This window comes from Carettochelys insculpta, chromosome 14 (assembly GCF_033958435.1).
Source record: "Carettochelys insculpta isolate YL-2023 chromosome 14, ASM3395843v1, whole genome shotgun sequence".
Classification (NCBI taxonomy): Eukaryota; Metazoa; Chordata; order Testudines; family Carettochelyidae; genus Carettochelys; species Carettochelys insculpta.
In genome coordinates, this window is record NC_134150.1 from 37,395,662 (window position 1) to 37,423,411 (window position 27,750).

The 27,750-nt window shown below is 41.1% G+C and overlaps 1 long non-coding RNA gene across 2 annotated transcripts in view; it reads left to right on the plus strand.

The window, feature by feature from the left end:
* The window catches only part of LOC142020539 (uncharacterized), a 127,361-nt gene extending 101,024 nt beyond the window's left edge, over positions 1–26,337 (plus strand). For both annotated transcript variants that reach the window (XR_012647434.1, XR_012647433.1), the window contains exon 4: positions 26,176–26,337. This is a non-coding gene — a long non-coding RNA (uncharacterized LOC142020539). The remainder of the gene's footprint in view (positions 1–26,175) is intronic.
* The last annotated feature ends 1,413 nt before the right edge of the window (positions 26,338–27,750 follow it).

Genomic DNA, 27,750 nt, shown 5'->3' on the forward strand with positions numbered 1-27,750 from the left:
CCTATCTATAGCAAGCTGTATTCAGGTGACTTTTTGTTAATTTCTGGTAACTCTTATTGTACTTTGGAGGCACTCCTCTCTTGATTATTTTCTGTACACCTGACAGCAGTGACATGGTGTTTTCATTAAGCAGCGGAAGCTAATAATGCCTCTATGTCTGACACATCCAGCTGTCAGGTCCCTGCCATAATTGTTATAGTAAGAACAATGGATACTTTTGCATTCATTTGCAATTCAATATAGTTACAGGAAACTGTTACCTAAGTTTCTGAGATGAAGAGATCTCATGCACGATGTACTGATTCTAAGTGTTGCAACTAAATTTGATACGCTGTTATGCCATTCACCTTACTGTGTCTTAACAATCTGCTGTGGAGCATGGTTCAGCTAATATCTCCTCGCTAAAAAATACTTGGCCTTGCTAGGCCTGAAATATTGTAAATACCTGGCAAGTGAAAATGTGTGAGCAGTAAGCATGGCAAAATAATATAGAGAATGTTCATGCTGCACACAAAAAAGGAACATTAGGTCATCTACTCTGACAGATTTTTGAGAGGTAGCTGTGTTAGTCTGTTTCAGCAAAAATAATGAGGAATCCTGCGGCACCTTAAAAGCTAAGGCTGCATCTACACTAGCAAGTTCTTTCAAAAGATTTTTCGAAAGAAGGGGCTCTTTCGAAAGATCCCATGCAGCATCTACACACAAAAAGTATTCTTTCGAAAGTAAATCAAAACAATGTGATGCTCCTTTCCGAATCACTCTTCCTTTCCCGTTTCAGGAACAGTGCCTCCTTTCGAAAGCTTCTTTAGAAAGAAAATGTGTGTAGATGCTCCACAGGGCCCTTCTTTTGAAAGGAGAGTCTTCATTTTCGATCCCTGGCCCATTCTTTTGAAAGAATGAGGGATGTGTGGATGCTCTCTTTCAAAAGAGCAGCTCTCTCTTTTGATCTGCTTTTTTGTGTGTGGACGCACTCTTGCAAAAGAAGTTCTTTCCGATGAGATCTTCTGGAAGAGCTTCTTTCCTAAGATGTCTGTAGACATAGCCTAACAGATTTATTAGGGCATAAGCTTCCATGTGATGCAGCTCTTGCCCTAATAATTTGTTAGTCTTTAACGTGCTACAGGATTCCTAGTTTTTTAAATCTGACGGATGTTCTGATTTTTTTCCCCAGACTTTAGAAGAAGACATATGCAGCTCACAGATTTGTACCTTCCATCCATGGGAGCCTACAGCCTTGAGGGGCCGTGGGGCAAAGTAGGGCTCTGCATTCCCAGAAGGGTTGGATTTAAGGGTGGAAAGGGCAGGTCAGAGGGCAGCCAGTCTTCAGCAATGCCCAGAGTGTAAAATATGCTGCTAGCTTTATGTTATTGATGTCAGCAAGGGTTGTGCAAAGGGATAAGTAGCAGATGAAGCTAATAACTGCATTTTTCATAGGCTGTCCAAAACATTCCTGGGTATCTAACAAGCTACACTCCTAACTACCACTATCTAAAAATAAAATATAAAAGTAAAACAATATATTAATAGAATTTCTGCCGTCATTCAGGTATGTCAACTTCAGCAGAACCTACATATCCTTCCAGTGTCTGACAAGATTTTGTTTAGGAGACTAGGGTTACTTTTTATCCAGAGGAAAAATCTCATTCTCAGAATCCCCTGTGCCTAAAGAGAATATGGAAATCATTTAATGGTAGCACATAATAATACTATTTACAGCATCACAGTTCTTATCCTGTGTTTGTATAACAACTAACATAGTGAGCTTGGCTGAGACTATTAGGCCAGGGGTCTGCAACCAAAATAGCAAGAAGAGCCATTTTTTTTTTAATTCAGTGAAAATCTCAATAATTCAAGAGCCACTATGCATGTGAACATGAGTCAGTCTTTAAAAAATAACATCAAACCATACTTTTTGTAACTCCTATTTTAAGAACAGTGCACACAATGGTTTGCAACGTGACACAAGTTTACTGCAGAACATTCACAAACTTTTTACGTATTCTCTCAAGGTGGCCTTTTTAGTTGTTTGCAAATGAAACATAAAGGCAGCTCTGGTGAACTGGGTATAAATGCGAAGGATTGGGTCTATTCACTTGCAATTCTCTGTTTTCAGCTTTGATTTTCCCTTTTTTTCCCCCCAAAGCCATTCCAACCCCAGTTTAACTATGCACATTTTATTTCCCATTTAATTTCAGTTTTCTTTCTTAAAATGTGTGTTGCCCTTCACAGCAGGAATGCTGCAACCTTCCTTTTCATTTTCAGAATCAAGACTCAGAGGGGTAGCCACGTTAATCTGTATCCGCAAAACAACTAGAAGTCCTATGGCACCTTAGAGACTAACATTTGTTGGAGCATGAGCTTTGGTGGGCAACGACTCACTTTGTGAGATGCATCGAGACTTATTAGCAATGTGATCAAAACACAGATACAATATCATATCCCACAATGCACGGCACATATTCGAGCGGGATTTATCCAACATTTTGAGATCACATGTTGTGTGCTATTTAGATATGAGGTGTTCATTTTTGGGCTTTTAGACGTTCACCATTTATCAAAAATAATCAGAAGGGGTTTTTTTGTGGGGGGGTTGTTTTTGTTTATGTTTTTGTTTTTGTTTTTTAACTTTGCAATTATAGTGTTGGGAACCACAAAGAAGTCCTTAAAGAGCTCCATGCATGGAGCTGCAGGTTGCAGACCCCTGCTCTATACCTTATAGTGACATTAATAATAATCAGCCAGGGCCTTATTCTGCATGACTGAAATAAAAAGAAGTTTTGCCATTGGTTTGGAACATCATTGAGGCCTCGGGGAGAATTATGTCTGTTTTTCGGTTTGTTTCTTTACGATGCAGATCCAACAAACCATTAATATGCTGATCATGGACTATATGGACTAAAGCTACTAAGGCTAGATATAACTACAAGAAGTTTTTAACAAAAAGCGATAAACAAAAATATGCTGGATTGTGAATGATTTGTCTGTTTTAAGGCTAGAAGGGACTGCTGTGATCACCTAGTCTCACTAGTAGAGTTCAAACCATCTGACTGCCCTCCAAATAATTCCTAGCAAAGATCTTTTGGAAAAACATCCAGTGTTGACTTAAAAATTGTCATTGAGGGACAAACCACCACATCCATTAGTAAATTGTTCAAATAGCTAATTACTGTCAGTGCTTTCAAAAATTACTGATGTAAGTCCTATGGCACACGTATGCTATGATTATTTCTGGAAGTGTTTACAAACAAACTCTTGACTTTCATCAGCTGTGCCTTGAGGACACCAACTGGCATTTTATGCTAAATATTTTATATGGAAGTCAACATAAGGCATGATTCATTTAAAGCTGATTTCTGGATTTAAACACTGAAATTCAATCTAATTTAAAATAAGCATTGGAGCAAGATTTAGATTCCACCTACTGGGCAGTGGACTGAAATGATTTGATAACTTCTGTAGCTGAAAACTCTAGTTCTAAGGAAGGTCATTATGAATTAACAAAGGTAGAAGCCTTTAAGAATGATAAATTGTTGTTTAATATAACTAATAATTTGTGCAAATGTTATTTTGTACATCAAGGCACTTAGGAATATATGTTATAGTCCTTTGAGGATACTAAAAAGTTCCTGGACTAATCTGTCTGATAGAAATGATGATACTATTGCACTCTAGTATTACTGTGTCACAGTGCTATACTATATTAAACCTCTTGACACAGCATATAGTCAAAGAATTAGATAGGTTCCATGAAAATATACATGTGGATTATAAAGAAAACAATTATCTCATACTGGAACTACAGGTCGAACCTCTCCAATCCAGCACACTCTCATCTGGCAACATCCGTGGTCTCACACGATTTTAGTTAGCTGGATGTCCCTGAACATAATGTGGCCAAGTTTCCCATGGTCCCATGAATATTGCTAACAGCCACCAACCTGGCTCCCAGTGTTCTGTGTGGTTCTGTAGCTCTAATTTATTCCTAAATGTCTTCTAAGAGCTCAGTAATCAGTGGAAGTGTTGGTAATGCTGCTAGACAATATTGACCTCCTGTGGTTTGTGGTTTTGGGCAGATCCTGAGGATGCCAAACTAGAAAGGTTCAACTTGTACAAATTTCCTGAAATAATGCATATTAGGAAATGCTAACATTTAGAATACAATACAGTCAAGTGGAGAAACTGACTCTATTATTGTCTATATAATAATAGGTGTGAGTTAAGTGTAAAATGGGCAGGTGGAAGGAGAAAGCAGGTAAGAAGAATGTATGCCCACTTTCCTATGCTCCAAAGTCATTAGTTAAAACTTGGGCAAGGGTCATTAGCTCGGGTCTCTCTGAAGGAGTGGAGACTACAATATTTTCTCCACTTTCATGCCCAAAAAGACACTAAGAATGCAGCTGTAAGTTTAACTAGTCCCTTGGCTCTCTGCACCATGTGTGTGTGGAAATTACCCTGCCTCCCGTGTGAAAAGGTCTCTGATTCCAGCAACAGTCCTGGACAGTATGGGAGGTGTGGTACCTATGTTTATTAAGTTTGTAGATGATACCAAGCTGGGAGGGTTTGCAACTGTTTTGGAAGAAAAAGTCAGAATTCAAAATAATCTGGGCAAACTGGAGAACTGGTCTGAGGTAAACAGAATGAAGTTTAATAAGGACAAATGCAAGTACTCCACTTAGGAAGAAACAATCAGCTTCATATATACAAAATGGGAAGTGACTGCCTAGGAAGCAGTACTGCAGAAAGGGATTTAGGGGTCACAGAGGACCACAAGCTAAATATGAGTCAACAGTGTGATGCTGTTGCAGGAAAAGCAAACATGATTCTGGGATGCATTAACAGGAGTGTTGAGAGCAAGACACAGGAAGTCATTCTTCCACTCTACTGAGCATTCTTTCGGCCTCAGTTGGAGTACTGTGTCCAGTTCTAGGTACCACATTTCAGGAAAGATGTGGAAAAAATTGGAGAAAGTCCAAAGAAGAGCAACAAGAATGATTAAAGGTCTAGAGAACATGAGCTACGAGCGAAGACTGAAAGAACTGGGCTTGTTTAGTTTAGAAAAGAGAAGACTTAGAGGGGACATGATAGCGGTTTTCAAGTAACTTAAAGAAGGTTAAAAGGAGAACGGAGAAAAGTTGTTCTCCTTGGCCTCTGAGGATATGACAAGGAGCAATGGGCTTAAACTGCAAAAAGGGAGACTTAGATTGGACGTCAGGGAAAACTCCCTGACTGTCAGGTTGGTTAAATAATGGAATAAATTGCCTAGGGAGGTTATGAAATCTCAATCACTGGAGATATTTAAGAGCAGGTTAGCTAGACATTTATCAGGAATGGTTTAGACAGTGATTGGTCCTGCCATGAGGTCAGGGACTGGACTTGATGACCTCTCAAGGTCTCTTCCAGTCTAGTGTTCTATGATTCTATGAAGATAGATGCTTTAGAAGTCATAAACAATACTGAGTCAACCCGAGTTGCAAGGTGCCCCATGTGCAGACACCCCAAAACTTTCCCATTAAAATCTGTGGCTATGCCAAAGGGGACAAGCTAAGTCAAGTTAGAGTTCATCCTATAGTTCTTCTGGCTTTTTATTTTAAGAGTGGGCTGGGTAAAAGGCAGAATTTCACTGTAACCCTTCATTTGACTGTAAGCCGCAATTCACTAAAACACCAACAGAAGGTTCCTAGTCTGGCAGGTGCTATTTTATCATACACTCATCCACTCATTTATTGCAGAGAGTGCTGGGAAGTTTCATGTGTGTTTTTCCCCATTCGCTAAATGGTTGCAATTTTTATAAGACCAGTTCTTCTTGCTGTAGCAAATTATGTAGTCTGGCTGAGAGCAAAATGTCCACCCCCTGCCTATGCTTGAAAGAAATGTCCTTAACTATTACATGTCAAAATATGCTGCTCTAGCCTGACTTGTCAAAGCTGCTGGTGGATTTCATCCTTCCCCTGTCTCCTGGTTCATGACCATTTTAATTCCTTTTCCATTACTTCCTCCCCATATCAGGCAATGAACCACAGCACACATGGCAGCAGAAATAGCCTGCCCTTCCTTGAGCAAAATGTCGGATATCTGATAAAGATCCCAAGAGATTTCTCTCTGGTACAGTTTCCACCACACATTGAGGTGGATGGGCAAGCAAGGCTCTAGGCATGACCCTCTGTGTAATGTACACAAAGATGGTAATGAGCAGTATTAGAGGCAACCGCTCTAATTTCAGTAGCATTTGGAATGGGTGGCCATCAATAAAAAATTACATGGAGTCAACACAAAGGGAGAAGACAATGCTATTATCAGCTGTGTGGTGTACACATGCTGCAGTATTCACTGGAACCTTCCCACTCCTTTAAGAATGTGATAAATATTACATAAGCTGTTTGCTGTATCTTTGCTCTCTGTTGAAAGCAATACCAGTCCAGGCTAGAGGGACTGTTCAGTAGCCTACATCCCAGGCAGTTTGGTTGTTATATTTCAAATGTAAAGGCTGTGGCAGAAATTGGACACTAATTTACACTGGAGTTAAGCTGTAGGTATCAAAGGCAAGGCAATTACCCTGGCTATGCATTTGTGTATCTGACAGCAGATTTTGACCCTGTTCAGATCATTCAGCTGATATGCACAGATATATGGGCCTGGTTCCTCTCTCACATGTCCCAGTTTTCCACAGCAGTAAATCAGTGGGAGAAAGCCTTTACGACCAACCACACAAAGACAGCCTAACCAAACTTGCAGCTCACTTCCAGGGCTGAGAGTACAGTGCAGATGTGGAGAAATCAATATCATCTAGTGCAGTGGTTTTCAACCAGTGTGCTGCGGCACATGGGCGTACTGTGAGAATTGTCCAAGTGCGCTGTGAAATTTCATCAATTTCCACACCACAGTAACTCTAAACCTGGAACCAATTCCTGCAACAAACTTTGGTGCCAATTCTGCTCACATATCTACACCAGCAATATCATCACAGGACCTAACCACATCAACCACACCACCAGGGGCTCTTTCACATCATCAATAACTGTGGACGCAACACCCGTTGGTGTCTAATGCCTCTCTCACTATTGCTTTCCATCTTTCCCTGTCCAGTGCGGAGTGGCTTAGTTTCTGTAGACTAGCTCCGCACCAGTCTACTATATCATCTACCCATTCTTTGTGGGGTCTGCCTCTCCTATTTGAACTGTCCATTATGCCAAATACCGGGTCTTGATTTTTCATTCATTGTTCATTCTGCAAATATGCCCAAATAGTTGTAGCTTCCATTTTATAACCTTCTGTAGCAGGTTTTCTTTTGGCTGTATCTTTCTATATAATTCCTCACTGGTGACATTCTGCATCCATTCTATTCTCAGAATCTTTCTATAACGCCTTTCGAACGTGAATATTCTTCTTTTCAAATCTTTCGTTATCACCCGTCTCACATCTGTACAACATGCTGCTGAATACACACTTTTTCAAGATGCTCAGCTTCATTCCTAAGCTAATCACTTTGCTTTTCCAGATCTTATCCATCACCTTCAAACTCGCTCTTGTTTTCACTATTCTAGTTGCTATTTCCTTCTTACAGTCCAGATCATACGTTATGTTGCTCCTTCACCTGTACATCTACTAATATAATACATGCCATCATGTGCCAGCAATGCCCCACTGCAATATACCACCCTTGCCAAGCTGGACAGTCTCTACGTAAAAGAATAAATGGACACAAATCAGACATCAGGACTGGTAACATACAAAAACCTATAGGAGAACAAACACTTCAATGTCTCTGGACACTCAGTAACAGATTTAAAAGTAGCCATCCAACAACAGAAAAACTTCAAAAACAGACTTCAAAGAGAAACTGCAGAGCTGCAATTCATTTGCAAATTTGACACCATCAACCAAGAATTGCACAGAGACTGGGAGTGGCTGACCAATTACAAAAGCAGTTTCTCCACTCTTGATGTTCACACCTGCACATTAGCTACTGATAATTGGCCACATCCCCTCTGACTGAATTGACCCGATTTCACTTCTCTTGATGTTCACAGCTCCACAATAACTGCTGATAATGGGCTACATCCTCCGTGACTGAACAGACCTTGTCAACTCTAGCCCTCACCTTGACTGAGACTCCCTCCTTCTCATAAACCCATATATTTAAACCTTCATCTGGAACCTCCCACTCGTGCATCTGACAAAGCTCATCTTTGCCCACAAAAGCTTATGCTTGAAAATATCTGTAGTGTAGACATACTCTGGGAGCACAGACGAACATGGCTACCTCTCTCTTATTATTCAGTACCCTGGGATAGTAGCTTGTTTATGTTGATTAGTAATGAACTTAAGGCTACGTACGGTTACACTACAGCTATCTGTCTACAGAAGTTACTTTCGGAAGAGGTGTTCCGACAATGCTTATGTTGACGGATGTGTCTACACAAAAAAACAGATGGATCTTTTGATATGCTCTGTGGACAAAAGGTCCCCCAGGAGCATCTACACAGCTTTTGTTGACAGTTTCTGTGGACAAAATGCATTTTGTGTGTGTGCATGCTCCACAAGTTTTGTATACAAAACCCCAGTTTGGTCTACAAAACTCGCTGTATTAAATAGAACATTGTTCCAAAACTGAAAGCTTTTCCAAACAAGTTTCTACTCTGAGCAAATGTTTACACCCGTATTTATAAGTCCCCGTAACATTTAATGGCACTTAAATAGAAAATTGCTTGTGGGCACTGCAAAAACCATCTGATTTTAAATTCATGTTCTGTCTTTTCTCTGCATTACCATAATTTTATTGCCTCAGGTTTAAAATTAACAGCTGCAAAGTAATCTGCTCATACTAGATGTTCTGTGAGCAGAATATGGTTTCAGTCAGAGTGGTGTAAACCTAGAGTGACTCCCTTGGAGTTATGCAGGACTACTCAGATCGGAATCTGATTTGACTCAGACCTGTTGAGGATTCAGTCCTGCAGACTCAGAGCCCTCTAGCCTTGATCTAGCAAAGCTCTTACACACTAATGTCAGTGGGCCTACACGCATACTTAAATGTGCTCAGTAAGTAGAAGGTTTGATCTCATAATAAGCAAGCCAGAGATGCCAAGCCATACCATCATAAAAGGGCTAATTATTTAATATACCAGCTGGCTATTTAATTTGTTCTCTCACACATTGATTGCATTGCCTATTAATCTAATCAAATGCCTGCTTTTGTCAGGCCTATGCCATTTATTAACATTGCTAGCAGAACCATGCCAGCTGCTTCAAACACACCATGGAAGAGAAGGGGACGAGGGAAGATTCCCTCATGGATGGATAACTGATTAAAAGATAGGAAACAAAAGGTAAGAGTAAATGCTCAGTTTTCAGAATGAAGAGGGGTAACTAGTGGTGCCCCCCTAAGGGTCCACATTGGGACCAATCATTTTATAAATGACCTGGAGAATGAGGTAAGCAGTGAGGTGGCAAAATTTGCAATTAATACCAACCTGCTGAAAATCATTAAGCATACTGCGAAGCACTTCAAAAGGTTCTCATAAGGCTAGGTGACTGGGCAACAAAATGGAAAATGAATTTTAATGCTGATAAATGCAAAGTAAAGCACATTGGACAAAATAATCCCATCTGTGTACACAAAATGATGGGGACTAATTGAGCTATTACCACTCAAGAGAGATCTTGAAGTCATTGTGGATAGTTCTCTGAAAACATCCATACAGTGTGCAGTGGCAGTCAAAAATGCAAATAGAATGTTAGGAATCATTTAAAAAGGGATAGAGAAGAAGACAGAGAATATCTTACTGCCTCTGTATAAATCCTTGGTAAACCCACATCTTGAACACTGAATAGAGATGTGTTTGCCTCATTTCAAAAAAAGATATCTTAGCATTGGAAAACGTTCAGAAAAGGGTAACAAAAATGATTAAGGGTTTGGAACAGGTGCCACCTGAAGAGAGATATAAAAGATGGGAATATTCATCCTAAAAAAGAGGAGACTAAGTGGGGATATGATGATAGAGATCTATAAAATCATGACAGGTATAGAGAGGTGAATAAGAAAAAGTTATTTACTTATTCCAATAACATAAGAACTGGAGGGACACCAAATGAAATTAATTGGTAGCAGGTTTAGAACAACAACAGGAAGTATTTATTCACACAGCACACAGTCAACCCGTGGAACTCTTTGCCAGAGGATGTTGTGAAGATCCAGATTTTAACAGCATTTACAAAGAGCTAGATAAATTCAAGGAGCATAGGCCCACTTACACATGCTAGCCCAGATGGACAGGAGTGGTGTCCTTAGCCTCTGTTTGTCAGAGGCTGGAAATGGATGAGAGAAAAGGGATCACTTGAGGATTACCTGTTATGTTCATTCGCTCTTGAGCTTGATGGGCCTTTGGTCTGACCGAGTATGGTTGTTCTTATGTGTGGGAGCTGGTTTCTCAACTGATCTGTCCCCATTAGCCTGGAAGTCTTGCAGCCTATAGAGATGAAGCAGGGCCACTCATGCTATAGGTTTCCCATCGCTGCTCTAGATGCATGGTGGAAGAAAAGAAAAACTGAAGAAGGAATCAGAGAGGATGGGGGCTGAAGGACCAGACACAAACAGCTCTGATTTTTTTAATACCTAGCAGAAAACTTAATGTGAAATAAAGCAGTTAAAGGACATTTAAATTTACTGGAAAGGAGGGAACACGGGAGACATATTCTGAAGTTTGCTTAAGCCTTCAATCTACCTAAGGCCATCTTGGTTCACTGGGGAACAAGAGCAGTCAAATTGTACTACCATGCTTGTGAGCAGGCTTGGGGAAGAGTGTGCGTTTGAGCACGTATATCAAATGTTGCCCAAGGAAGGATCGTGCTTTTATGGCCTATATTTTGCATCTTGTATAATGGTAGTAATACCTTTGTGTCAAACAGTCTACAAATGCCTTAGCTCCTGTCACAGAGTGTGGGGGTCACCAAGCCCTGCACCCCATCCACAGTCAGATGTGACTCTCATTCAGCTGTGAGAACAGAAGGTTTATTAGTTGACCATGACACAGCATAAAACAGAATTGTCAGCATAGAAATCAGAAGCAGTCAGCACCATCCACCAGCAGGGAGAGAGGCCCCAGAGGGGGGTCCCTGAGCCAAAGCACTCACCCTCCTTCCTCTCTCTCCGGCCAGATGAGATTACCCCACTCAGCAGCCCAGCTCCAATTCGAATCAGCCCAGCCCCTCCTCCCTACTTTGTCCTGTTTCCTGAGGTTGCCTAGGTTACCAAAAGCAGGGCGGGCCACTGCCTACATGTGAGAAGTCATCCTACCAAAACTCCCATCACCACTACACACTGATGCTGTATCTAGGGCACCCACCTTGGGATACTGCAGGACAATAGGAAACACACGCTGCCTAACCAGGGGAATAAAATCCTCACACACCCCACTGCTCCACAACTCCACACTTGCAAAGCTATGAACTGGGGGCGACATTCTGGCCCCACTAATGTCCATGAGAGGTCTGCCACTGAACCGTGATGTCACCCTCAGAACCTAACACTGACTAGTTAGTTGCACATCAGGCCTGTTAATGCTGCCTTGTTATATCCTTCCTGGATAACAGAAGGAAGAAAGAGGCATCCTTTCCAAAGGGAACCCCAGTCACTTGTGTAGAGAAAAAGGCTTTTCTGTGCTATGTTCAAGTACCTGTATGCAGATACCTACGTGCTCTCTCGTTCCTTCTGAAGCATCGTCACATGTCGGGATTTGGAGACCTTGAGTTCTGGTGTATGAAAACTCCCACTGTAATCTTTGAAAGTCCTGATTCTTATTGACAGTAAGTCACCCTGATTTCACAGTGCAAAGAGGCCTTAAGGTTACAGCCAATCTTTTGGAAGGGGAATTTAAATGACCTGGATCAGAACTGTTTAATGAGGCACTGATATGAATATTCAGCACCTCCTTAAAATAATGGCGGCCAGTCACATTACAACTGTTCTGCTTTCAAAATGAAAACTGGCCATGTAGCCATGGGTGCTTCGAAATAAACCCCTGACTTTGAAATTCACTTATTCCCAAAATGAATTCCTATCCCAGATGAGGAAGAATGCCTTTTTCCTAAAGATTCCTTCAGAAGAAAATGTGTGTAGATGTCCTGGGGGCCCTTTTTTGAAAAGAGCAGTCCTCATGGAGCCTGATTTTTTGATCTCTGAACTGTTCTTTCAAAACAGCAGGGGTTCTGTGGTCACTTGCTCTTGAAAGAGTGGAACAATCTTTTGATGTGCTTTTTTGTGTGTGGAAGTGCTCTTTCGAAAGAAGTTTTTTTGGAAGAGATCGTCTGGAAGAATTCATTTAGAAGGACTGCTGTAGTGAAGATGTAGCCTTTGTGTGCACATATGATTGCTCCTACAGGTCTTTAAAAAGGGCTTGGCGGAGGAAACCTCCAAGTCATGGCAAAGCGATGGAGCTGACCCATTACAGTGCATGCAACGATTCAGTAAAGACAACACTGAAGCAGACGTTTGTGATGAATTTCTCTATTTAAAGCTGATTACAACAACGTAGCTCTTCAGTCCATTAGGGATTGCTGCAGAGTGACAAAGGAGATGGCATGTGATATCATGTTCAGACAGCATCATAACAACAGGTGTCACAGCATCTGCTTTTAGCACTTCCCAAGCCAGCGAGGGTCTGTAAGCATTGATTGCAGAGCCATAATCGCCTGCTACATTTCGTTATTGTTCATTCCAGCATGTGTTCAAATGGCATAAAACGGAAAAAACATTTGAATTGCCCTTTCAGAGTTAACCAGCCAAAAAACCCCAAAAAATCTAAAAACAAAACAACTTGAAGGCTGGGATAAAAACTGCGATAAAAACCCCAACCTTTCAATTTTAGAGATGAGCCAAGACGAAAGCCTGTATTGTAATTAAGAAGCTAACATTTGCATCAAGTACCACTTTATAAAATCCATCTATCCATCTATGTGTGCTCTGTATGTCTTGGATTGTTTATAACAATTAAAATACAATAATTAGAAATAAAACAGAAAATAAAAACCACAAAGTAACTGGCCAGCGAGGACCATGGAGCCTAGAAAAAATCATTTAAAGTTAATAAAAACTAATCTAAGCCTGGTATTGTGGTTGTCTCTCATACCTGGAGACTCTGGTTAAGAGGAGATCGTGGATCAGACATGAAAATCTTGTATGACCATGGGCAAGTCATTCTTTTTCAGTTCTCCATCTGTAAAACTGAAGCTAATTGTACATTCTGAAACATATTACAATGATAAAATCTTTAGTATGGATGAAAAATACAGATATGATGGTGAAAGGACAATTTATATATCAAGTTAGATAGGTATCTCTGGCCCTTGCCCACCTTATATATATCCTTGTATTTGGAATACGGACCTTGTTAACTTTTTGTGATGTTGATTCTTTTAATGGTAATCTAGCTGCTAACGGGAACCCATGAAGCATATTATTCCAGAAATGTTGGTATCTTCAGAATTTGGTGCTTGTGGTTGGGCCAGCAAAAGTGATATCAATGTTCAACCCCACAAAAAGATCTGGAAACACAGAAACCACAGGAAAAGAAGAAGTAAAAATAATGAGATAAAATGAAAAAGGTAGTTCCAGAGGCTATTGGAACATGGCTGGAGCAATGAGGCATTTCACTTCAAGGGTCCTCATTTTAACTTGGCCCATGTACATTGAAAAGTGTTAACAAGTTCACTCTTGGGGCTGTTTATCAGCCAACTTTTAGCTGAGCTTGTGCTGGTGGAGAGGCAAAGACGACTCAAGGAGACTTCTCTCCTCTCTTTTACATGGTGCTATGCTGGCCAATTTCAGTCCAGGTAGGAGATGCAAGGAACATATTGGATTAATTAGCTATTTTAGTGAGGCTGGGGAGAAAGATGAGGGCTAGGGGGAGCTACCTTAGCTCACTCTTAAAGTGTGGGGAACCTGACAACCAAGAAAGTCTCCAGAACAATGATTCCTTCTGGGGTTCCACCCTGTGACCCCAAAATGATCAGTGTCCTTAATCCATGATCTAGCCTTTGTTGTCTATAGGACAGAGAAAATCATGTCAAATGACTTTCTAAGAAGGAGTACTGAAGAGAGGGATCTTGGGGGTCATAGTGGATCACAAGATAAATATGAGTCTAAAGTGTGATATCATTACAAAAAAGCATGCATCGTTCTGGCAGGACTGTTATAAATAAGACATGAGAAGTAATTCTACTTTACTCTGTGCTGATTAGGCCTCAGCTAGAGTATTGTGGTCTGTCCTAGGCACCACATTTCAAGAAAGATAAAGACAAATTGGAGAAGGTCCAGAGCAGAGCAACAAAAAATGCTTAAAGGTCTAGACAACATGACCTATGAGGGAAGATTGAAAGAACTGGGTTTGTTTAGTCTGGAAAAGAGAAGACCAAAGGAGGATATTATAATAGCATTCAAGTATTTACGAGGTTGTTACAAGGAGGAGATATTTCCTGGGGTTGATACAAAGAATCTGGAGAAATTATTTCATGTAGTTAGAGGATTTCAGTAATGGTGATTCTAGCAGAACAGCATTTTATACTTTAAATATATGCACATATAAACAGTTCAAAGTATGGACAGACATTTAAGAGACACATGTAAATATCCATTAAAATGCAACATAAATAGTTTATGTCCTGAAAAGTTAAATCAGGCATGGGAGGTGTTAATTATTAACATGATTTTTATAGTATGGAGAAATATACCCCTAGGGATGTTTTTCCTGGAGAATTAATTGCAGAATTTGCAGGAAATCACTACAGATGAAGAGGCTGCTTGTCAGAGTTTAACGTATTTTAGAAATGGACAAATGTTGATACATAATGAATGGCTTTAGATCCGTGGTGTCCAACACACTAGCCACATGTCTCTATTTGGTCCATTGAGTGTGACTAGTTGGTTTGAACAATAAATTAATTTTCATAATAACATGGCTAGTTCACTCTAGCAGTAGCCACTGTGGTGGGTACGGCTTCAGAACTGGTTGGACACCATGGGTTAGGGTATGGCGTTTCTGTTCTGAACTTAGTGACATGGCCACAGATGCTAAATAAAGAAGGTCCCCTTGGTTACGTAAGAGCTAGAGAGAAGTATCTCGCTTAAAGCTGGATTATAAAATCCCAGGCAAAGTAGAGTATTAGCCAATAGCTTCACATCTGGAGTCAGAAATCAAGTGGGGGTAGGGGAGGTGTTCATTAAAATAGATCTGCAGAACAGCTAAGATGATTATTGAAACTGCTTTGCAAGATTAAAGACATGCAACATTCTGTCAGGCCATTTTTTCTCCTGTGGCTGGACAAAAGGCCTTTATGGGGCTGTGGTTCAGGAAGGGACTGCTCAGACTTCTCCAGGGCTCAGAACAAAACTGATTGTGTGGCCAGAGTTCACTGAAAGGGAGAGAAGAGCAGTAAGTGGGGTGTGCCGTGGTGATGGTAGGGATGTTCTGTCTAGCTTACTCTTTGAATGTATGGCTTCTTCTCTTACAATCTTATCCTTTATGTAGGGATGTCTAAGCCACAACTGAGCTATGAATTGATCCCTTATAGATTTACTTATTTTACACAATGTAGATGTAAATTGATCTTCCTGGATAGTGCTCTGAGCCTCTTGAAGTTGCTCGAAATTTGCAAAGTTAAGTGAAATTACAGAAGTAACAGAAAGCTTGTAGATCTTTTTCCTTGCCAGGGATAGTAACTGCAGACAGATCTATACATTTCATAGGGCAGAATTAAAGATCACAACATGAAACCCAATCAGTAAAAGAGGTGTTTGATTCATGGGCAGAAAAATATCAGTGAATATGATTGTAAAGTCCAACTCAAGTCCATCTCAAATTGGTGGGACTAATTTATCTTTTTTGTTCATAATCTTTGAACTTTCAGATGCTCCTTTCTTCTTTACAGTTGTTTGTGAAGCTATTGCTACTTGTAGAAATACCCATAACAGGGAGAGAATATTAATATTCACTTATTGCTGGGTAAATCAAAGTTTTATTCATCCAGTCAGGAACAGAAATAATTTTCAGTCAGGGTACAGACAACCAGGTGTCGTTATGTGACTAATCACACATAATGAATAATCATGGTGATTTATTCCCAGACCATCCAGAGGCTGCAATTTACTCAGACAAATGACGTGACAAACAATTAGGACTAACAAACCCATTCAGGGACACTGCAATCAGTAAGAAGGTTACATTCATCAAAGAAATGGTTACTGATCATTTTTGCAGCTCTACCTAATTCCCAGAGCTGGGAAAATGCTGACTTCTTGTTGAGCCATTCTAATTAACTGCAACATGAAGACACAGCACCACTGTTTGTATGTGGAGAGCTCACAGAACATTACTTTAAGAGCATATGTTAGGGATGACTATAGGACTATTACATTAGACATAAGGATTCTTACAATTACTTGATTATGTTCCATAGGTTGTTTACCAGTGGATAACAACACAGATACAGCTTTACCTGTGTTTGGCTGTTAGTCTATGTTCACAGTTGTTTAAACCACTGCCAGTTTCTAAAATACACTTTTCTCCCTGTACTTTTAGGGTGAGCACCTCTGATTTGGAGATGTTATTTAAGGAACTGTTCCTATACGGGTCCCCGGGCTCTCTTGTGACAGGTTACCATAATTCAATACAAACACAGGTTAAATATTTTTGCTTCCTCCATCAGCAGAAGCAGGAGAATGTGAATGGGTTTCACCTCTCATCTTGTCACCAGTAAAGAGAAAAAACTCACAAAGCCAATTATGCAGGCCATTAAGTGCATCGAATGGCTATCTCAGCATGCAGTTTAGGAACCTAGTTCAGTGCTTCCCCTGTAAATAATAAAATACAGTGGATCTATGGAAATTAAATTCTTAAAAGGTGGTGAGGTCATCTGCACAGATTCAGGGCACTCTTCATCTAGAAAGCCTGCATTTTGGAAACAAGGCATAGTTATATAACATTCTTCAATCCGCGTTACACATCAGCTTTGTTGCATCAAGCTTTTTTCCATTATTCTAATAATCTGCATCTCCAGCTTCACACAGTTTATCTGAGAAAGGTAAATAGGTAAAAACAAATGAAGCCTGGATTTTATAAACCGTCTTCATTGCTTGTGAAGCTATAATGAATAGAAGTTGCCTTATCTAAGTGCAGTTTAGTTCTTAGCTAATATTAATGCTTTCCTTCCCATGATCTAATTCAGCATAATGGAAAGGATTTGTTAGAGATTAGGGGTGGAGGGACAGTTTAGGATGAATTTGTAGTCCTCAGAATTGATCCTGGTGCCGCGGAAGTCAATGGGAGTTTTACCATCAGCTTTAATGAGAGCAGGAGCCCCTTGTCCCAGAAATTAAAAACCAAAAAAAAAAAAAAATTCAGAAAAGGGGTCACATGTTATTCTAGAGCAGGGGTCAGCAACCTTTCCAAGGCAGAATGCGGAAATCTGATTTTTTTACCTCTGTGTATGGACTGAGTGCCATTGGTCCTTTTTAAAGTCACTATGGCTACAGCCACACAGCCAAGTAATTTCAAGATAACAGCTGTTTTTTCAAGATAACTTTGCTGATGTCTATACTATGCACACACTATTTCAAAATAAATTCAAAATAGTGATTCTACCCATGAGGGGAGGTTATCTTTCAGGTAGAGGGGTGACATTCCCTTAAGTAAATCAATGGAGTTAGAGGGTGCAAGGCACTTCAAGGGATCGCATAGCGCCAAGTTGAGGAGGGGGTGGAGAAATTCTAGCTGCAGGCCAAATGTGGCTCATCAGGGTTAGCTGCTGGCAGGCCCCCAGACAGTTAGTCTACAGCCTTGGAGCCTGGCAACTCCCACTGGCTAGCATTCACCGTTCGGGGACAATGGGAGCTGCAGGAAGTGGCGCAGGCCAGGCCACTGTTTCCTGGATGCCTCACTGGCTGGGAGTGGTGAAACACTGCTAACAGGAGCTGCGAGAGACCATACCTCTGGCTGTGCAGATAAACTAACTTTCTCATGGCCCATCAGAGGCTATCCCATTGGAGGCTCCCACCCCGGGAATAAGGGAATAATGGGAAAGGAACTTTGCAATTTTTTTTTACTTTTTTTTTTAGACTGGCTGATCCTGGATTGGGATCAAGCTGGTTTGATCTATCTAGCACTGCAATTTGATCACTTTTAACCCAGGCAGGTTAACTGAAGGTTGGTCAGCCATGTGTCATGGAATGTAGGGGTTCTTGTGCTCTCAAGGGTACAGTTGGCTCAGAAATGGTTTGAATATAACTCTTTGTGCTCTGTGTTGAGAAATGAGATACAATCTTCTTCCCTCTGCTATTTAGTTAGCTAATTGGTAAAGTTCTCTGTTTGAAGAACTAGTTTATTAATTGACAGACTTTTCTTGTGCTAATAATGGGGCTAGTACAACAGGTGTTCTTTAATAATTGTAGGCTTGCTATGAATGGAAACCATCAACTGAGGTATACAAGCCACCGACTCTCAAGGTACAAACACCCTCCTTCTCCCCACAGAGTAATGTTTATTCATCCCTTCGTCTTGCAAACTGCGTCAAACACAATCCATGGAACTCACAAGGTGTGTTTCCAAAAGGGTGTATGGGAACCAAAGGTTACAGCAAGGAATTCTGGGAAAGGAAGCAATTCATTGTCAATATGACTGGGAGAGGCCTAGAGGAAATAAGAAGTAATGAACACCCCTAGCGATTTAGTCTCAGTCAATTCACAGGCTGAGGAGATTTAGAGAAACAATGGCTGGTCCTGGGCCTCTCTAGTAAGACAAGACACCTGAAAGGAATAGGACCTACTGTGGGGTCTTTCTGGGCAAAGGTCCTGGAAAGGGTTATGAAAGAGGCATGTACCCCAATGAAGAGGTTGTGTTTTGGAAACACTACCAGAGATTACAGGAAGAACTGAAGAGAACAGGAGTTGCTTATGGGCTCCGGAAGTGTAGTGCTAACTGGCTATTTGTGAACCTTTCCATCAAGGGTTGAAGGTCAAGAGCTTTCACTATGTTATTGTTTATCCCAGGTGAGAGAAGTTTACTCTGGAGAAGCCATAGAGCTCCTCTATTTAGGTTCTAATGCTTTCCTATCACCATTATATCTGAGCACCTTCCATAGGACTTTCAGAGACATGACTAGCAGCTGCCTTGTGTGGCTTCCTCTTTTTCTCAGGATTAGAACTTCATGTACTGTGTTGTTTTGGTATGACTGGAAGGCTAAACAACCAATCAGGGAAACTGAGGTCGCATCTGGCCCAGATGAAAAGAAGCATTAAAATACTGTTCACTTGTGATCTCTAAAATGGATGTGGTCTGAATTGATAAGGACCTTATTTCTTAACTGATGTGAAAGAAATCCCTCTCCAGTTTATTGGCTTTTTGCATCACTGCCCTCAAAATACATTTACAAACCCACTCTTCCTTTAAATATTGCCGGCCTTTTTTCTTTGCAACATTTTGTATTTGTCACATTATTTTCTAATGCTGTTTATACTTCTACTAAGTTCCACTCTTGCCCGAAGGGAATTTCTTTTAGCACTCTCCATCTATTTACCTGCTATCCCAACAACTTAATCTGAGATTTCGTTCCACTTCGAAACTAGCTGTAAGTGAGTGTGCGGGGGTTCCCTTCTCTTGTTTGGTTTAGCATGAGTGGCTCTGCTAAATTTTTCCACACAGGTGTTTTTCAGCAAGTGCTTCTTTGCAAGTTTATTGGAATTAATAGTCCAGAAGTCCTTAGGTGCTGCACAAACACAGAAAAAAAAAGAACCCTACAGCCATTTATATCTTGTGTTTCAATTAATCAAATTCCATAGACACTCAGATTATAAGGTCTTTGGTGCACAAATAAGCTGTATGTTTTGTTGTTTGTACAGTGCCTTGCACAATGCTAGTGCATGAGATGCCTAGACACTATCATAATACAAATATTAGTGTTGCTTTACCATAGTAGCCGTGACAGTGAGGTCTGGACTGTCAAATGCAGTGTCTTGGGCAAATTAATTTTAGCTAATTTACTGGCTAAATAGAATCCAGCTACGTGGATGGAAGATGTTCACCTCCCCTTCTCCCCATCTCTCCCTGCCCAGGAAAACACATGTGCAGCAAGATGCAGAGCAGCTCATTAATTAGGCAGTATTCTTCCTTTTAAAGGCTTGACTACACTAGAGAAATTTGGACTGGTGTAACCAGATACCTGTACCTATGCTAATACAAATCTTTATTGAGGATTCAGTTTAATTAGATAAATAACACTATTGCAATGGTGCTGTAGCACAGTATTCCCTTGATTGTGTATAATCTAAATCATCTGGAATTCTTCAGGCTGTGAATGTTACATTATATTGGTCAGGTTGAACCTCTCCAGCCTGGCAGTCTCTCATCTAGCAACATCCATAATCCAGCATGATGTTAGTTAGCCAGACAATCACTTATCATGGGTGTGGCCAAGTTTCCCATGGTGCCATAAAGTTTGTTTACAACCAGCAGTCCTGGCTTTCAGTGTTCTGTGCTATTTTAACTGTAATTTACTGCTAAATGTCTTCTCAGAGCCCAGTGGGCAGTGGAAGTGTCGGTATTGACCTCCCATGGTCTGGCAAATTCTCTCATTCAGCACCTGACTAAAGAGGTTCAACCTGTATTAGGACAAATGATCTATGCCTGTGGTCTGAGGAACTTTCTGCCATGTTACTGGCAATGGCTGAGAATGGGCATAATTTCTTTTCATTATGTCTAGTTTCTTCCTGAAGAATCTGTCATTGATATTTGTATTAGCATTGGAGGTTGCATCTTGGTATGTCTGAGACTGTGATGTCCTGAAATTAGAATTAGGAATGAAACAGCATTCGTACAGTGTCATTTCTGGTATGTCTTGTCTGAGCCATCTGATCTTATAGTGAGAGCAAAGAGTTATAGTATGCTCTTGGAGATAGTTGCTCATTATGGCTTTAAGTAACCAGACTGGGAACTTATCACTGACTGATCTACGGTTAGGACTCAAACAAGTCCCTGACATTTCATACTCATGCAAAAGGAGCAGAGACAGTTTGAGGGAAAGTCGCACAACATAGAATGTATTAAGGATTTTCTCTATGTCAAAGAGAAACAGTACATACAAAATTCTCTTGTCTCGATTTGATTTCTAACATTTGAAAACATGAAGTGACTGAAAACCTGATACAAAGTGTTTTGAACTCAACAGAGCTGCAGTGTTTGGAGCCAGTTCTATGAGTTAAGCATGACTTGTGAGCCAGAAACATCTATGTTCTAAATCACTAAGGATTTGGGGCTTAAAACCATGTGCTGGTAGCAAAGCTCATGAATGTTGAAACAGATCAGAGCTAGCAAGCACCAGGCCATTTGGGCCTTAGCCTGTTTTAGTCATATTACTTTTTATCATAAAACAATCATGGCCTTGTTGAAAACATTCCCAAGCAATATATGGCAGCCATAACATCTGTGGTGTTTGGTTATCTAAGTTCACACTGCCAGCCTACATATTTCATGAAAATGCATGGTTGTAGTAATTCTCCCACTAGCTAAATCCAGATAGTGATTTCATAATCCTAGTTACATTTACCACTTTCCTCTTCTAATCATGTTGGAATCAGCATGAATATTAACAAAAAGCAGGATGTCTGCACACACTGGAGTCTCTGGAGCTAAACAGACACATTTCCAGCCATTCCATGTCCTGATTCCATTTTAATGTTGTAATATATATTTGCAAGTTTGACCTCCAGACTTTCACTCTTTTTTAATCTGAATGTTAGCAGACTTGAAATGCATAAGAAAGTGCTTTGACCATGAAAGCAAGGAAACAGTCTCCTGCAGAAATCTGTAAATGTGGGTTGTGTGTGGTTACAGCCTTTTAATTTGTTTTTCCTTCATGTTATCTTCCTGGCGGAGGGTCTGTCTAGGCAGCCCAGGGGATTATAGCCGGACGGTCCAAATGTTTGGTTATTTTGCACACCCCTTTGCTAAGAAAAACATAGTAGACTGTCTGTTGCACTGGGGGCATGCCTACACAGAAGCCTTATTCCAAAATAAGCTATCCAGCAATAGCTATTCTGAAATAGCTTATTTTGAAATAATGCAGCTGCACACAAAAATGCATTTTGAAATAGCACTTACACACGTAGAACCTATTTCAGAATAGAGCCATTGGTCATACCATGGTTTATTTTGAAATGGGCACTATTCCCCATCTTAGCCGTGTCTACACGTGCACGCTACTTCGAAGTAGCGGCACTAACTTCGAAATAGCGCCTGTCACGGCTACACGTGTCGGGTGCTATTTCGAAGTTAACTTCGACGTTAGGCGGCGAGACGTCGAAGTCGCTAACCCCATGAGGGGATACGAATAGCGCCCTACTTCAACGTTCAACGTCAAAGTAGGGACCGTGTAGTCGTTGCGCGTCCCACAACTTCGAAATAGCGGGGTCCGCCATGGCGGCCATCAGCTGAGGGGTTGAGAGACGCTCTCTCTCCAGCCCCTGCGGGGCTCTATGGTCACCGTGGGCAGCAGCCCTTAGCCCAGGGCTTCTGGCTGCTGCTGCGGCAGCTGGGGATCCATGCTGCATGCACAGGGTCTGCAACCAGTTGTCGGCTCTGTGTATCTTGTGTTGTTTAGTGCAACTGTGTCTGGGAGGGGCCCTTTAAGGGAGCGGCTTGCTGTTGAGTCCGCCCTGTGACCCTGTCTGCAGCTGTGCCTGGCACCCTTATTTCGATGTGTGCTACTTTGGCGTGTAGACGTTCCCTCGCAGCGCCTATTTCGATGTGGTGCTGTGCAACGTCGAAGTTGAACATCGACGTTGCGAGCCCTGGAGGACGTGTAGACGTTACTCATCGAAATAGTAGGCTTCACGTGTAGATGTAGCCCTTAAGAGCACTTATTTCAAAATAGCTATTTCTAAATAGGCTCCATTCCTCATGAAATGAGGTTGATCGATTTCAAAATAAGATGGCCATTATTTAAAATTGATTTGGAAAGAGCAGTTGCGTTGTGTCAATGCTAGCATAGTTATTTCTAAATAAGGGCTGTTATTTTGCAATAACTTTGCTGTGTAGACTTAAACTTAGAGTGTGCGCTATTATGTGCAAACAATGATTCCCTCAGGCTACCCTCTATGATACATTTTTAAAAGAAATGTGCTACAAGAACTGACATTTGTGTAGATAGATTAAAACGTGCTTTCTCCTTTTGAGTTGCCTTGCTCTTGGCTGAACAGCATATTTTTTTGAAGCCAGGGAAGTGGAAAGGCAGATTTGGAGTTGTCTTGTGGTGTTACAAAGCATCAAGGGAAGAAATCGGCAGTCAGAAGGAAAGCAGAGGTCAACAGGACTCTGAGGTGTGGACTCTGTAGCATTTTAGAGGTAAAAAGTGAGAGTGGGAAATTGCAGCAAACAGCCAGTACAAACTGGAAATGCTGTCAGAAGCGCTAAGGCAAAGGCTAGTTTTAAGGGTAGGGTGAGAGGTTTTCCTAGAACTCAGAATCTCAAGCCACAGAGAGCGTCAGAGGTCTTCTGGAACTGCGAGCATCTTCCCAGTTCCATGAACATTAATAGAACTGGACCGAGGCGCTGTATAAGACAAGCTTAGAACTGGGACCCCATGTCACATTCAAACCTAATCCAGTAATTAGTCATTATTATCTGATCAGCAGTTCAGTGCCCTAAGTGAAATAAGTTGCTGAGCTCCTTGCAGATCCTAGTAACAAAAACAGAGAGCTCAGAGTCTGCATGAATAACAGGATGCAAATAATATTGTTAGTCTTTAAGATGCTACAGGACTCATTTTTGGTTATGTGGGGATGTAACAGGTGCATAAAACAGACAGAGCTAATGCAGGTAGGTTGGAAGCAAGAGTAAAAATAAAGTAATAAAGTAATGAATAAAATACAGACAGTACTAGAAAACTTATCATGATCCCTCTATGTCTCCGCATACTTTGGATCAACTTTTCAAAAGTGCTTGGCTTTCAGTGGGATTCCTATATAACTTGGGGTCAGATTTACAATGGTATTTTGGTGCTGAAAGATGCAGATAGGTGTCTAGTGGCATTTTCAGTCTAAGCACAATGGACACCTAACTGCCATTTCAAGTCAATGGAAGTTAGGCTCATAACCTGTTATAAATCCCACTTGGCAACTATCTGGTAATCTCAGTAAAGAAAATCAGAATTAAATGGGAACAGTAACTAAACTAGTCTCCGCTTCAGCTCATGCCAGGCTTACATGTACCAGTTGTATCTAAGCTTGCATCTTCACTGTGCTGTACTTGTGGTGTTGCTAGAGAGTTCCCTTCCCTAATGCTCTCCAAGCAGACATCTTTCAGAAGCATTAATCTTTCTTGAGCACAGCTGCATTTTGTTCAGCTGCAGACACTGCAAGGAATGTGTCTCCACTCAAAAATGAGCCTGAATGAAGGAAAGAAGTATTTACCCTGTGTCTAATTTCCCCCAATTTATGTCTTCTTTTGGAAAACTTGTGGTTAATTTGTAATCTTATGCAAAGCACCATATGTGAAGTAATTCAATGTTCCTCTAATTTGAAATGAGAACCTCAGATCCGGCCTCCCTTTCAACACACTGCAGCCTTACACTCAGGACTGCAGCTTTCTTCAGCTTTCCCAAGTGAGCTATGGTATCCATGGTAGATTCCTGACAAGAAACAAAAAAACAAAAACAAACAAAACACAAAACAAAACAAAACAAGCAACCCCCCCAAAAAATATAGAATGTAAGTAGTTCTGCAAATCTGATATGTGAATTATAACTGTAAACTTCTATCACATTCCTCTTCCTCTACAGTGGGGGAATTTTAAGAGAGGCTGATTGCCAGCAATTCATTAACTCAACTATGACAGAAAAGCTGGATGAAATCCTGGCTCTGTTGACCCCAGGGAATTAGGATTGACTGTGTTGTGGATTCATATGGTCATTTTATTATTAATTTATTTCATTATGGTAGTGTCTGGAAGTCTTAGCAAAGGGTCAGGCCTCATGGTGATTGGTGGTGCCCCAGCATGTAACAAAAACAGAGCGCTCACACCCTACATGAATAACAGGATACAAATATTATTGTTAGTCTTTAAGATGCTACAGGACTCCTTTTTTGTTTTGTGAAGATGCAATAGGTGCATAAAACAGACAAAACTAATTCATGTAGTTTGGAAGCAAGAGGAAAAATAAAGTAATAAAGTAATGAATAAAATACAGACAGTATTAGAAAACTTATCACGATCCCTCTATGTCTCTGTATTTTTTGGATCAGTTTTTCAAAAGTGCCTGGCTTTCAGTGGGATTTCTAAATGACTTGGGGTCAGATTTACAATGGCATTTTGATGCTGAAAGATGCAAATAGGTGTCTAGTGGCATTTTCAGTCTAAGCACAATGGGCACCTAACTCCCATTTCAAGTCAATGGGAGTTAGGCACATAATTTATTGTAAATCCCAGTTGACATCTATCTGTAGGTACTCGCATACCCTTGAAAACCTAGTCCTAAATTCCTTCTGAACATTGTATACCGTGTCCATAGTATTTATTGCACAGCAGTTGCTATATTACTTTTTATCCCTGTCCATGGCAGTAAAGATGGTTCATACAATATCAAGGAATGACAGAAATTAAAACTCCATTTACAACATATGGATGGGGAAGAATCAAGCTATTAGGCACCAATTGGATTCAGTTGGGTACCAAAATCTGATGCAGGATTTCAGCTGGCCCCACACCAGCTTCTGAGGTCTCGTATGCAAATTTGTTTCAGACATCTGTTCATAGATATGAGCTGTGCAAATATTGGCTCTGAAGCAGCAACTGAATCCATGTGAATTTGTTCTCATATGAATTATGGACTGTGGCTGAATATCTGGCACTTGTTTCAATAACGACCTGCTGTAGCAAACCTAGGATGGGAAAGGTTATTTTTTCGATGATCAGGGTTTCACATGCCTGAATCATGGATACTAGGTTGAAGGAGATCCAGGTTTTCCTACTAGCTGTGTCACTAAGCGACTTTGCAGAAGCTACTTCCCCGTCCTAGCTTATTTTCCTCATTAGAATATTAATGGTAACCCACTTCACTGCAGCTTGATTCCACACTGTTATAGCAAATGGTAGTTTGACTTGGCTTCCTTGCATTGACTTCCTTCCCTTCTACTTCCAGGGAGACCCATGGCCACATCAGACTTCAGGGGAAGGTCCACAAGGGGGCACTTCTCCACTTGAACTACTTCTGGGTGGCAAAGGTCAACAGCTCTAAGATATATGACATCTGCAGCTGCTACTGCTCCACAAGTAACATGCGTTTGCAAGTGTGTGTTTTTGGTAAGCTTGTCCCTTTCACCAACACAGTTGGGCTAATAAAAGATATTACCTCACCCAATGTCTCCTAAGTTTTTACCACGCCTTTACTCTCCTAAATCTGTGTATTTACAAGGGCAGTAGGGTTTGGTTGTGCCTTTCATCATGATGTGCCTCTCTCTTTCTGCATCGTACACACCACACACAGACTTGTTTCTCTTCCTCCTGGTAATCCCTGCCCCAGTGTAGTTCAGGTAGAAGACAGGATGAGGGCAGTACCTACAAGTTACTGGTGAGCTCTGCATGAAGAATAGATAGCTAACAAGTCAGACTTTTAAAGTGACACATTTTCCATTTCTTTTGGTTGAGCTCTGCACGTAGCTGTTAAGATCATGTTTTACCTGAGGCTGCCCCAGAATTATGCCTGTAAGGATTCACATGGGATTTTAGGCTAATTTGACAGATACAGTACACCAAACAGATCTGGCTCCTTGGCTCTAAATTTACACGTGCCACAGGAATACATAGCAACAGATCTAGAGCAATGTTTATTTTTCTCTCCCAGCTGGATCGCTTTCTGTGTTGTCGTTAAGGATTCAGTTCAGCTCTCACTGGGAAGCAAAAATTATTCTCACTGGATCACTACTGCAGCACAGAGATTTGTTCTGTTGTTTCATCCATCTTTTGGCTTGGAGCCGTCAACAGTTCGCCTGCTATTTTTGGACTAGGAGGTCGCGTGGACAGGAGGTTTGGTACTCTGACTTGATGGATGGAGGAAGAGAAAAGCTGGAGTAGATTAGTCTGAGTGGTTGTTTCTTGGGGATGTACCACCAGTTAGGACATAGGATGGCCTGCACTGCCCTCGATGTGCTCATAACACTCACCACTCTGCATTAAAACAACATCCATAATTAAAGCTATGGGTTTTTTCAGAGGTTGCAAAAGTCATGGAATCTATGACTTCCTGTGACTTTTGTAAAATCAGCTCATGGCAGCCAGGAGCTGCAGGCTTCCCCCATGCTGCCTGAGACAGTTGGTATATGTGGAGGACCCCTGCTTCTGGTGAAGGTACCCCACAGCTCCTGGCCACTGTGGGTGGTGGGAGTACCCTGAGTACCAAACCGCCATGGGTGGCGGAGGTGCACCAGAGTGCCTGTGGTGGGGGTACCCCAGAATTCCAACCTCCCACAGGTGATGGGGGAACCCAGATCTCCGAGTGGGCCCCTGGAGTTGAAGTAGGTGATGTAGAGTCACTAGCTTCCATTACTTTTTTTTCATTGCCTGTGACCTTTTCTTGACTTTTACTGAAAAGTTTGGTGACAAAATGTTAGCCTTAAGTATAATCCAATCTCATGCGGCTGGGCTTCAAGCAGGGATCTGCAGGGGGCATGAAGGAATATTTGTGTCTGCTGCACAGTTGATTGTATCTTGGGAGAAT